General features: G+C 46.1%; 1 pseudogene; it reads left to right on the top strand.

The window, feature by feature from the left end:
- Window positions 1-8,350: 8,350 nt before the first annotated feature.
- On the top strand, window positions 8,351-10,407 carry LOC123439982 (annotated as a pseudogene).
- Window positions 10,408-13,994: the final 3,587 nt, after the last annotated feature.

The following is a 13,994-nucleotide window of genomic DNA, read 5'->3' on the forward strand; positions in this document are numbered from 1 at the left end:
ATGCACAGCCAAACCAAGCTCCTCAGCCTGATGCACAGCCAGAGCAAGCCCCTCAGCCTGACGCCCAGCCGGAACCATCTCCTCAGCTTGAAGTACCAGCTGCTGAAATTCCTCACCCTGAGGAAAATGCACCTGACCAAGACAATGCATTCGTCGTGCTCAACCCCGAGACTGCAATTGTTGTCTCCCCTCCTGTTCCTCAGCAAAATCTTCACCAGTTCAGCGTCAGCCATTCTCTAAGCATCCTAAGTTCCAAAAGGAAAATTTCTTTGAAGAACGCATCTACTTCATTGGAAAGAACCCCTACGACAAGCCTCAAATGAGGCATCTGAAGTTTTGGACTAGGACATAGATGAATTACCATGCTTGTGTGCTATGTGGATGAAACAAGATATTCCAGCACAGGCATATTCCTCACATTGAACTTGAAGATATACCGTGTCTAGAGCCAGTCCTCAATGTACTCCATGATGCTGGTTTACTACCAATGTGCTCCGACATCTCTGACTGGAACAGCAAGCTAATTCTTCAGTTCTATGCCACTCTTCACATTTCTGGCAACCCTGAAGACATTAACACTTGGGTGTTTGATTGGATGACACAAAACACTCACTACAAGGCTCCTGCTACTGAACTCCTCCGTGAACTGCCTGTACCAATTCCCTCAGATGAGGCTGTGAAGCTTTATGGTGAGCGTGAGCTGCCCAATGGGATGATGGAAGTCCTCATGAATCCTTTGGCTGAAGGAAAATCACCGAGAAAAACATTCCTCGTCCACGAGCTCAAGTATACCCCCAGGTCTATCTACAGAATCCTCTGCAGTGTGCTCGCGCCGATCAAAGGCCATGATGATGAACAAGATGTCGTAGGCCTCATGAAGAATATCCTCTTCAACATCATCCATGGTATTCCTATCAACATCCATGATTTCTTCTTGAGGACTTTGGCCGACAATGCTATGTGTCCTTTTGATCACAAGATATATGCCCCATGGATCATGAGATTCATCAGGACAAGGACAGGTATCAACTTCCACGCTGATTTCCAAAACCATGTTGGCTATATGCCTCCTATCCGGGTCAACAAGAAGACTTTCGAGCCCATTGAAGGAAAAGGCAAATCAGTGATTGAAGAAGGTAGTAGGCCCCTTGATGGTCAGTTCAGAGAGCCAGAAGCTTATTCTTCATGGGATGATACTGAGACTCGTCCGGCAAGCCCCGTTCCTCCTCGTATGATGAATAAAAGAGAGCTCCTCCTCAGTCTTCACCAGAAGGTGGATCGCAATCACAAGTGGGTCAAACGCCAGTTTGGCGCCATTGTGAAAACCCTCACTGAAACACAGAACTCTGTGAAGCTTAACCATCACTATCTGCATGAGGTATTTGATCGCACCTGGGCTACACTTGCACATCTGAAGACTCAGACTGAGCTTGACGAAATGGACTTTGAGCGAGACTTTGACTGGTCGTGGCCTCCCAAAAAGAAGTTCAGGCCCATTCCAGTTCCAGACCTTGAAGACAGCTCCTTTTCTTCATTTCGCACTGCTGAAACTAATGAAGAACATCTCGACACTGCTACCGGTCCAAGGAAGAAGACTACTCCCAAGAAGCATCACGGCTCTTCCTCAACCGCCAAGAAATGAAGTCTTCTCGGGCGTTAGTCCTCGGTTTGTCCCTTTTTGTCACTTGATGACAAAGGGGGAGAAACTTGAGAGTTAGTCTTCAAACGGGATATTTTTGGGGCTTATGAACTATGTTTAAGTTACAAACTCTTGGCTCTTCTGAAGTTTTAATGTAATGAGTTGTAACTTAAGCCCGATGGTACTCTGACGCTTTTGAACGTTTTTCTTCGCATGCTTATTCCTCAAGTTTTAATGCACGCATGCTGGAATTCGTCAGATACCATTTGTCATCATGCATTTTCATTTTCTTGATATGATATGTTACATGTATGCATGATTTACAAGACTCAGGGGGAGATCTCCATGATATAAATCATCAATGTGCATTTGCTGTGAAAAGCAAAACCCTCACGATATGCACATCTTCAGGGGGAGTCTCTCTGAATCTTGATATCAAATTCCTCAAATGAGTATTTACACTTCATATTTTTGATCCCTGTTGAAGACTTAACCTAATTGTCATCAACCACCAAAAAGGGGGGGATTGTAAGTGCATCTAGTGCCCCTTAGTGATTTTGGTGGTTTGAAGACTTATAGGTTAAGTATCTAATGTGTTTATAAGTGTACACAGGATCTATAAGTCATTGAGGAGTTTGATATATTTGAATAATATCGACCCCTAAAAATATATATCTCCGGTTGAAGAAATTGGCCTGAAGCTGAAGAAATGAATCGCGAGGAATCTGCGATGAAATTGATATTCCTCATGAAGATACTGAAATTGAGGAATCCGGTGTGTCCTGAAGAAAATCACTCTGAAGAATTTGAAGAATGAAGATTTACTCTTTCTGTTTTATTTTCTTCGCATTTGAGTAATAGGAACACCGTACTGTTAAAGGGGGTCGAAGTTACACTTTGGAATGAATTTCCTCATGATGCTCAACCCAAGCCTAATCCTATCAAAAGCCTCAAGTGAGGAATACGAGTGACATGAGGACTCTCACAGTTGAGGGTTCCGACCGTTTCGATAGCCACGCCAAGTCATTGGTCTTATCCACTCCAACGGTCATATTATTTAAGGGCATTAGTGTCAAATCATGTCGGGATGCTCCCAGGCTATAAATAGCCACCCCCCACAACCATTAGCGGGTTGGTTGCTCCGTTAGAAACTGACACTTGTCATAAGAGCAACCCAATTCCTCAGAGTCTTCGAGAGTAATTCATTAGTGAGGAAATACACCATACACCGAAACCACAAACCAAACCTAGTGATTGAGCATCACTGAAGAAGTTGTTCCTGTGTGGGACTGAAGCCTTTCACCTTTGAGGACTGTGCATCCTCCAGACGGTTAGGCGTCATGGTCTAGAGCTTTCCAGCAGTCAATTGTGGATCGTCGGGTGACCAAGTTTGTGAGGGTTTGGAAGTCTGCCCTGAAGACTTACCACAAGTGTTGGGCGAGAACTGTGTGTTCTTAGCCCAAGGAGAACACGGTAGGGACTGTGTGTCCCGGGACTGTGTGTCCTTTGGTTTCAATACCAAGCCGCTCCAAACCAGATGTACGACTGTCACAACAGTTGGTACTGGGTCATCAACGACTGTCTTCACTGAGAAACGGGTTCTAATTCCTCAACTCCTTACTTTCCTCGTATTATGTGTTGATGACTTTCACTGCTACTGTTTGAAGAATTTGCTGAAGACTTTCTCTGAATTTCCTCAACCCCAAATTCTTCACTTTAGTTAATTCTCATCTGTATTCTGCGTGCCTGCTCACAGTGCAATCTGTTTTCACATTCTTCACTCCGAAAAACTGCTGTTGTGAAACTTTGCACTTCTAATCCTTTACTGTTTCCACTGTAAGTTAGTCATCGGTGAGGAATTTCCTCGAAAGGAATTTCCTCAGTGATGAAATTCTAAAAATCTCCTATTCACCCCCCTCTAGTCGATATAACGCACTTTCAAGTAGATACAAGAGTATTTACTTGATGAACCACAAGTCTGAGATATTGAAAACTTCAAAACTATTTTAGAGTGAAGATCGTCGTGACAAAAGGATAAATTGTCTATGATATGATTGTAGAGATGAATATTTGAGTTACGAGTTTTTGGTACGTAGTTAAGACAATGTGAAAATTGTTTCGCAGTTCATGCCGCCTGGAACACCATAGTGTGATGATATGCTGAACGTCATAGCCACGCCTTATTTTGGTATGGTGCATACTATGATGTCTCTTATCAAATTACCACTATCGTTTATGGGTTATGCATTAGAGACAACTGCATTCACTTTAAATAGGGCACCGTGTATTTCCGTTGAAATGACACAGTATAGACTATGGTTTGGAGAAACCTAAGTTGTCGTTTCTTGAAAGTTTGGGGTTGCGATGGTTATGTGAAAAAGTTTTAGTTTGATAAGCTCGAACCCAAAGCGGATAAATGCACCTTCATAGGATATCCAAAACAGTTGGATACATCTCCTATCTCAGATCCGGAAGCAAAGTCTTTGTTTCTAGAAACGGGTCCTTTCTCGAGGAAAGGTTTCTCTCGAATGAATTGAGTGGGAGGGTGGTGGAACTTGATGAGGTTAGTGAACCGTCACTTCAACCAGTGTGTAGCAGGGCGCGGGAAGATGTTCCAGTGGTGCCTACACCAATTGAAGTGGAAGCTGATGATGGTGATCATTAGAGGTTCGGATCAAGTTACTACAAACCTCGTAGGTCGACAAGGTCGCGTACTACGATAGAGTCGTACGGTAACCCTGTCGTGGAGGTCATGTTGTTGAACAAAAATGAACCTACGAGCTATGGAGAAGCGATGGTGGGCCCGGATTCTGACAAATGGCTGGAGGCCATAAAATCCGAGAGAGGATCCATGTATGAAAACAAAGTGTAGACTTTGGAAGAACTACTTGATGGTTGTAGGACTATTAAGTAAAGATGGATCTTTATAAGGAAGACAAACGATGATGGTGAATCGTCACCATTAAGAAAAACTCGACTTGTCGCAAGGATGTTTTCCGACAAGTTCAAGAAGTTGACTGTGATGAGACTTTCTCACTCATAGCGATGCAAAAGGTCTGTTGGAATTATGTTAGCAGTTGCTGCATTATTTATGGAATATTGCACATAGGATGTCAAAACATTGTTTTCCTCGACGGAAAGGTTGTATGTGATACAACCAGAAAGTTTTGTCAATCCTAAGGATGCTAACAAGTATGCAAGCTCCAGCGATCCTTCTATGGATTGGTGCAAGCATCTCGGAGTTGGAATATATGCTTTGATGACTTGATCAAAGCTTTTGGGTTTATACAAGGTTTATGAGAAACTCGTATTTCCAAAGAAGTGAGTGGGAGCACTATAGAATTTCTGATAAGTATATGTGGTTGACATATTGTTGATCAGAAGTAATGTAGAATTTTTGTGAAGCATAAAAGGTTGTTTGAAAGGAGTTTTTCAAGGGAATACCTGGATTGAGCTACTTGAACGTTGAGCATCAAGATCTATAGAGATAGATCGAAACGCTTAATAGAAGTTTCAACAAGATGCATGCCTTGACAAGGTTTTCAAGGAGTTCAAAATAGATCAGCAAAGAAGGAGTTCTTGACTGTGTTGTAAGGTGTGAATTTGAGTAAGACTCAAAACCCGACCACGGCAGAATAAAGAGAATAGATGAAGGTCGTCTTCTATGCCTTAGCCGTAGACTCTAAAGTATGCCATGTTGAGTACCGCACCTGATGTGTGCCTTGCAGCAAGTCTGTTAAGAGGTACAAAGAGTGATCCAGGATTGAATCACTCATCAGCAGTCAAAGTTATCCTTAGTAACTAAATGGACTAAGGAATTTTTCTCGATTATGGAGGTGGTTAAAGAGTTTGTCGCAAAGGGTTACGTCGATGCAAGCTTTGACACTAATCCAAATAACTATGAGTAGTGAAACGGATTCGTATAGTAGAGTAGATATTAGGAGTATTTCCGAATAGCACGTAGTAGCAGCATCTATAAGATGATATAAAGATTTGTAAAGAACACACGGATCTGAATGTTTCTGAACCGTTGACTAAAACCTCTCTCACGAGCAAGACGTGATCAGACCCCAGAACTATATGGGTGTTGGATTCATTGAAATCACATGGTGATGTGAACTAGATTATTGACTCTAGTGCAAGTGGGAGACTGTTTGAAATATGCCCTATAGGCAATAATAAATTAGTTATTATTATATTTCTTTGTTCATGATAATCGTTTATTATCCATGCTATAATTGTATTGATTGGAAACACAATACTTGTGTGGATACATAGACAATAGTAAGCCTCTAGTTGACTAGCTCGTTGATCAAAGATGGTCAAGGTTTCCTGACCATAGGCAAGTGTTGTCACTTGATAACGGGATCACATCATTAGGAGAATCATGTGATGGACTAGACCCAAACTAAATGAACGTAGCATGTTGATCGTGTCATTTTGTTGCTACTTTTTTCTGCGTGTCAAGTCTTTATTCCTATGACCATGAGATCATATAACTCACTGGCACCGGAGGAATACCTTGTGTGTATCAAACGTCACAACGTAACTGGGTGACTATAAAGATGCTCTACAGGTATCTCCGAAGGTGTCCGTTGAGTTAGTATGGATCAAGACTGGGATTTGTCACTCCGTGTGACGGAGAGGTATCTCGGGGCCCACACGGTAATACAACATCACACACAAGCCTTGCAAGCAATGTGACTAAGTGTAAGTCATGTGATCTTGTATTATGGAACGAGTAAAGAGACTTGCCGGTGACGAGATTGAAACAGGTATACGGCTACCGGCGATCAAATCTCGGGCAAGTAACATACCAAAGGACAAAGGGAATGACATACGTGATTATATGAATCCTTGACACTGAGGTTCAACCGATAAGATCTTCGAAGAATATGTCGGATCCAATATGAGCATCCAGGTCCCACTATTGGATATTGACCGAGGAGTGTCTCGGGTCATGTCTACATAGTTCTCGAACCCGCAGGGTCTGCACACTTAAGGTTCGGTGACGTTTCGGTATAGTTGAGTTATAGGTGTTGGTAACCGAAAGTTGTTCGGAGTCCCAGATGAGATCCAGGACGTCACGGGGAGCTCCGAAATGGTCCGGAGGTAAAGATTGATATATAGGAAGTCTTGTTTTGGTCACCGAAAAAGCTTCGGCCTCATCGGTAGTGTACCGGGAGTGCCGGGAGGGGTGTCGGGGACCATCGGGAGGGGTGTAACGCCCCAAGGGGTCTCATGGGCTATGGGAAGAGATAAACCAGCCCCTAGTGGGCTGGAATAAGTTCCCACTAAGGCCCATAAGGTTTGAGAAGGAAAAAACACAAGGTGGAAAGAGTTTCCAAGTGGGAAGGTGGAATCCTACTCCAAGTAGGATTGGAGTAGGACTCCTCCACCTCCAATTTCGGCCAAACCTTGAGGGTTTGAGGCTACCTCCTCCCCTCCCTCCCTCCTATATATAGTAGAGGTATTGAGGGTTTTTGAGACACAACTTTGCCACGTGCTGCTCGACCCTATACCACGCAGTTTTTCCTCTAGGTCGTATTTCTGTGGAGCTTAGGCGAAGCCCTCCCGGAGTAGATCATCACCACCACCGGCGCGCCGTCACGCTGCCGGAGAACTCTTCTACCTCTCCGCCCCCTCTAGCTGCATCAAGAAGGTGGAGATCGTCATCGAGTTGTCCATGTGCTAAACACGGAGGTGCCGTCCGTTCGGCACTAGATCGGAACGGATCATGGGACGGATCGCGGGACGGTTCGTGCAACGGATTGCGAGAGGGTTCGTGGGACGGATCGTGGGATGGATCGTGGGATGGATCGCGGGACGGTTTGTGGTACGGTTCGCGGGGCGGATCGAGGGACGTGAGGACGTTCCACTACATCAACCGCGTTTCTTAACGCTTCCTGATGTGCGATCTACAAGGGTACGTAGATCGGAAATCCCCTCTCATAGATGGACATCACCATGATAGGTCTTCATGCACGTAGGAAAATTTTTGTTTCCCATGCGACGTTCCCCAACACTACTATCAACCAGATGAGCTAGCGCTTTGAAAGGTCAGAGTCAGTCTCCTCTTTTTCTTTTAGGTCATTTAGCAGTTCCCCAACCAACTTTCTCCCCGAGAAAGCCTTCCTGAGATTCAAAGAAAAAGGTTTGAAGGTTGGTCTCCGGGATCAGTGATAGTTCGGAACCACCAAAGGGAGGCTGAAAAGCCATAGTGCTAACGCATGCCTTGTAGTTTTGAAGCTAAAAAGACAGCAGCGAGTTCCGTGTTGAAGAGCGAAGCGAGCCGCGCTAGCGCGCTACTCTTCCTTTATGAGCGAGACTCTATCCAGATCTACTGATCTAAGAACTCCGTGAGCGAACTAAGCGAGCCATGAGGCACCTATCGGCAAGGCTTGGAAAAGCCTTAAGTTTAGGCTCCCTTCCTTCACTGAACTGATTCACCCGGGTCCAAACCTGCTGAGCTAGCTAATTTTTCCTTTACGAGATCTCGGATCTTCGGAATGATTGGAGAGAGCCCCGCCTCCACTTGGTTGGTGTCAGGCCCGAGAGTGATGGGACTACTTCCTTAAAGAGCCTTTCGTTCGGGCCGGCAGGAGGGGCCCTCATCTATCAATTGAGGGAGCAAAAAACAGGCTTTGCTCCCCCTTTTTTAAATGAAGAAAGAAAGAAGGGTCGGAGTTTAGTCCGCTCACAGTAGTTCTACCCATAGAAAAGATCATGAAAGAGGCGATCAGAATGGTACCCAAATCCATTTACGATCCCGATTTTCTAGACACATCGCACTTCCACTCGGGTCGAGGCTGCCACTCGGCCCTCAGACGGATCAAACACGAGTGGGGAACCTCTCGCTGGTTTTTGGAATTCGACATGAGGAAGTGTTTTCACACCATAGACCGACATCGATTCATCTCAATCTTGAAGGAAGAGATCGACGATTCCAAGTTCTTTTACCCCACTCAAAAAAGTTTTCCGCTGGACGACTCGTAGGGGGTGAGAAGGGCCCTGACTCCATCCCAAACAGTGCACTACTATCGGCCCTACCAGGCAATATCTACCTACACAAGGTCGATCAGGAGATAGGGAGGATCCGGCAGAAGCACGAAATTCCTCTTGTAGTGCAAATAAGATCGGTTCTATTAAGAATAGGTCGTCGTATTGATGACCAAGAAAAGTATGGAAAAGAAGCAAGCTTAAACGCTCCCCAAGACAACAGAGCCCTCATAGTGGGGAGGGTAAAGAGCATCCAACGCAAAGCGACCTTTCATTCCCTTTTTTCGTCGTGACACCCCCCCCCCCACACAAGCACCCCCAGACGAAGGCGAGACCAGAAAATGCCTTTCGTTTTCCCCCTTCAGCGACCCTAGCCGCCTTCCTTAACAAGCCCTCAAGCCTCCTTTGCGCCGCCTTCCTCATAGAAGCCGCTGGGTTGACCCCGAAGGCCGAGTTCAATGGTAGAGAAGGCTTTAATAAGAATTTGGCCATTAGGGACCTTCTTAAGTATTGCAAAAGAAGGGGACTGCTGATAGAGCTGGGCGGGGAGGCGATACTAGTTATCAGGTCAAAGAGAGGCCTGGCCCGTAAGCTGGCCCCCTTTAAAAGCTATTCTTTATTAATAAGGATTTGTTATGCGCGATATGCCGACGACTTACTACTGGGAATCGTGGGTGCCGTATTTCTTCTCATAGAAATACAAAAATGTATCACCCACTTCCTACAATCCGTCCTGAACCTTTGGGTAGGCTCTGCAGGATCAACAACCATAGTTGCATGGAGTACGGTAGAATTCCCCGGTACGGTCATTCGGGAAGTCCCCCCGAGGACGACTCCCATACAATTCTTGCGAGAGCTGGAGAAGCGTCTACGGGTAAAGCACAGTATCCATATAACTGCCTGCCACCTACGCTCCGCCATCCATTCCAAGTTTAGGGACCTAGGTTATAGTATCGCTATCAAAGAGCTGACGAAGGGGATGAGCGGAAGTGGTCGTCTACTAGACGCGGTTCAACTAGCGGAGACTCTTGGAAAAGATGGACTAAAAAGTCCCCAAGTTAGCGTATTATGGGGGACCGTCAAGCACATCCGGCAAAGATCGAGGGGGATCTCGTTGTTGCATAGCTCAGGTCAGAGCAAGGTGCCATCACGCGTTCAACAGGCAGTCTCACGATCGGGCATGAGTGTCCTGAAGAATAAATTGTATACTCCCTTTGGTCGGAAGGCGGCGGGGGAAGGAAGGGGACACTGGGCGGGATCTTTCAGCAGCGAATTCCCCATACAGATGGAGGCGCCTATCAAAAAGATACTCTGAAGGCTTCAGGATCGAGGTCTCATTAGCCGAAGAAGACCCATGCCAATCCACATGGCCTCTTTGACCAACGTCAGCGACAGAGACATAGTAAATTGGTCAGTGGGCATCGCGATAAGTCCTCTGTCCTACTACAGGTGTTGCGACAACCTTTACCAAGTCCGAACGATTGTCAACTACCAGATCCGCTGGTCCGCTATATTCACCCTAGCCCACAAGCACAAATCTTCGGCGCGGAATATAATCCTAAAGTACCCCAAAGACTCAAATATAGTCAATCAAGAAGGTGGTAAGACCCTTGCTAAGTTCCCAAACAGCATAGAGCTTGGGAAGCTCGGACTCGGTCAAGATTCGAACAACGACGGAGCACTCAACTACATGTTTAATAAGTAGTTGTCTTTTTCTATTTGGATTTTAGCGAACAGGCGTTTACATGAGATTAGTTGAGTAGGCTTGCCTTATCTGCTATAAGATAGCTAGTTGTTGGGCTTTCGAAAAAAAGGTTGAAGGCTTCGCTATCGCTCATGGCTTGTATTGTAGTCGTAGTCTTGTAGTCGGCCCTCCATGCCTCTTTAGTCTTTCTAATCCTGAGGCATTTTTCCTTCATTCATTTTGCGGTAGCTTACGCGTCAGAAAAATAGAACCTTTCTGGCCCGGAAGATCGCTGCTTTGCATCTGGCAACTAGCTTCTACCCATAATGGCTAAAGCTACCTTGAATCAATCAATGAATGAATGATTCATAACCCCCGTGGGTTCGAGGACCCGTTGGTCAAAGGAAAAGGGGGGTCCATATTCCAGGACGAAGCTGTATGAGGCTAGAATCTCACGTACGGTTCCTTTGGGAAGGGTGTGATACCACCACCTATCAGGCCCGACGAGAGGTCCACGGAGCTGCATCCCTACTCACCCGGTCTATGCACATCGCTCTTTCCACGAGGTTAGCTGCTGATACGTCTCAAACGTATCTATAATTTTTGATGGTTTCATGCTATTATCTTGTCTTCCTTGGTTGTTTTATGTACCTTTTATATATTTTTGGGACTAACTTATTAATTCAGTGCCAAGTGTCAGTTCCTGTTTTTTCCGTGTTTTTGACTCTTTTCAGATCTGATTTTGGAACGGAGTCCAAACGAAAGAAAAACCCCGAAATGATTTTTTTCCCGAACGGAAGAAGACCAGGGGGCTTTTGGGCCAAGCCAGGTGGGCTCCAGGCAGCCCACAAGCCTGCCCACCGCCGCCTCCCCCTGGTGGCGGAGTGAGGCCTTCTGGCGAAGCCAAGTCAATTTCGGGCCACCAAACCCTGCAACTGAGGAAAAGGCCCTATGGAGTAAAGGGAAGCGTGTAAGTTGTCACACTCCCCGCCCTCCAAAGGTTCCTAGAGGACGGGCCAGACGCAGCAGAGCGACGCCCCAGGAGCGGATTCCCCACGAGCACGGGGACAGGAGACGGACATCTCGAGGCACATGACGACCTACAGGAAACACCGGCGGGACCCAGGAAGGTAACCCGATTGGGAGTCAGAGGATCCATAGTACCTGCAGCCTCTCGGACTTCATATTCATCATTTTCTAAAGAAAGGGTAAGGGATCTCTTTTTTGCAACGGAAAAAAAATAAGCTCCGCTGATTTGACTCGGCACAACCTAACGATACATCCAATACCAATGATCTGTGCCTACCAATACGATACTCCTCCAAAAAATTGACTATATAAAGAGCTAGTGTCAATAAAAAGGCTAATGACAGAGAAGAGTCAATCTCCTTTACTCCTCTCGACACCTCAAGATGAGAAAATCCCTTCATCTAGGTGGGCGCCTATGTGTTAGGGCATAGTTTACGCCTAAATAATTTTGGTGATTGATGACAGTACCGCAAAGGACTAATCATGTGTGTTAAGATTTCAGATAACACATGTCAACGGCACAAGACGACTCGCCCTCTAGTTCCATGGAACAGAAGCACGGTGTACTCTACGATTCTCTTTCTTTGAGTCATAGGAACGTCGTACTATTAAGAGGGGACCCGTAGTGGAAAGGTTTGGGTGGAATCAATTTTGCACGCACACACTTTATCTCCTTTCCCCTTACCTTTGGAGTGGCTCCCGCCTCTATGTTTATCTCATCTAAGCAAATGGTCCCTCAACGGTAGTACCGCTGTGCCTAGCGGTAGTACCGCTAGCCCCAGCGGTAGTACCGCTGGAGTACTAGCGGTAGTACTGATGCAGCTAGCGGTAGTACTGCTAGGCTGGCGGTAGTACCGCCCCTGGTCAGCGGTAGTACCGCTCCAGGAGCTTAGTACCGCCTTCCTAGCGGCTGTACTTGGACGGACCTTTTTGCGAAGACTTTCTTGGCGGTGGTTGGCCCGGTAGTGCTTATGCACTACCATGGGCCCAGCGGTAGTACCGCTGGAGTGCGAGCGGTAGTACCGCTGCAGCCGCCGGTAGTACCGCTAGGCTCGGGATGTGAGTGGGAAAACGGTTGGATTTTTCCCCCACTATATAAGGTGTTCTTCTAGCTATGGAACCTTATCTCTTACCCTCCCAAGCTCCATTGTTGCTCCCTAAGCTCAAAAGGGCTCGATCTCTCTCCCTAGCCAATCAAACTTGTTGATTCTTTGGGGATTGGTTGAGAAGGCCTAGATCTACACTTCCACCAAGAGAAAAGTTGATCTCCCCACCAATCCCTTGCGTATCTTGTTACTCCTGGGTGTTTGAGAATCCTAGACGGTTGAGGTCACCTCGGAGCCACATTCCATTGTGGTGAAGCTTCGTGGTCTTGTTGGGAGCCTCCAAGCTTTGTGTGGAGTTTGCCCCAACCTTGTTTGTAAAGGTTCGGTAGCCGCCTTCAAGGGCACCTATAGTGGAATCACGGTACCTTGCATCGTGTGAGGGCGTGAGGAGAATACGATGGCCTTAGTGGCCTATTGGGGAGCATTGTGCCTCCACACCGCTCCAACAGAGACGTACTTCCTGTCAAAGGGAAGGAACTTCGGTAACACATCCTCATCTTCATTGGTTCCTCTTGTGGTTATATCTAACCTTTACTTTGTGTATGCTTATGTTGTTGTCTATCTCTTACTTGTCTTAGTAGCTCTTGTTGTTAGCTTCATTACGGTTCACCCCATTGTTGTTATTCTTGTGAACCCGTATGTTGTTTACCCTAACTTGCTAAGATTAATTAAAAAGTGGTCGTTGCCTATTCACCCCCCCCCCTCTAGTCAACCACCCCATTGTTGTTATTCTTGTGAACCCATATGTTGTTTACCCTAACTTGCTAAGATTAATTAAGAAGTGGTCGTTGCCTATTCACCCCCCTCCTCTAGTCAACCATATCGATCCTTTCAATTGGTATCAGAGCCACGTCTCTTTATTAAGGGTTTAACCACCCAGAGAGTATGGAAGATGATGAGGGAGTTCCCCGTGCACAAACCGAGGGCATGGACTTGACTTTGATCACAAGGGACGACTTGAATACAGCTATGGCCGCACTCAAGACGTCCATGACGAACGAGGTCAAGACCATGCTTAAAGAGTTAATTGAGGGAATTAAAAACTCTCCCGAACCGGCATTGGTGGTTAAACCCACCACCACGGATTCGGAGGCCAATTCCGTCAGGGAAACGGTTAAAGGCATGCAACCTTCCCAACCTCTCGAAAATGATGGGAATGGGATGTATGCATCTATTCCACCACCCTTAGTTTATGGAGGACCGGTTCCCACACCGCGTCTTAATCCTGTTGGTCCTCCTCCTAAGCTTGTAAAAGGTGATTATGCTAACTGGGTATTTTCTATTAAGTCTCATTTGAAGCACAGATCAACAAATTTGTGGAGAATCATCAAGCAAGGATATTATCCCCATGATCCAAGCAACCTCACTCCAAGAGAAGATGCGGACAATCAATGCAATCACTCTGCTTTGTTTATTCTCCAGTCCGCAGTGCCACCTGAAGATCTTCCTCACTTTCGTCCCTTCACTTTGGCCAACGACTGTTGGGAGCACATTATGGTGTTGTACAAGGGAAGCTCAAGCATTCAACGGTCCAACT

This window comes from Hordeum vulgare, chromosome 3H (assembly GCF_904849725.1).
Source record: "Hordeum vulgare subsp. vulgare chromosome 3H, MorexV3_pseudomolecules_assembly, whole genome shotgun sequence".
Classification (NCBI taxonomy): Eukaryota; Viridiplantae; Streptophyta; class Magnoliopsida; order Poales; family Poaceae; genus Hordeum; species Hordeum vulgare.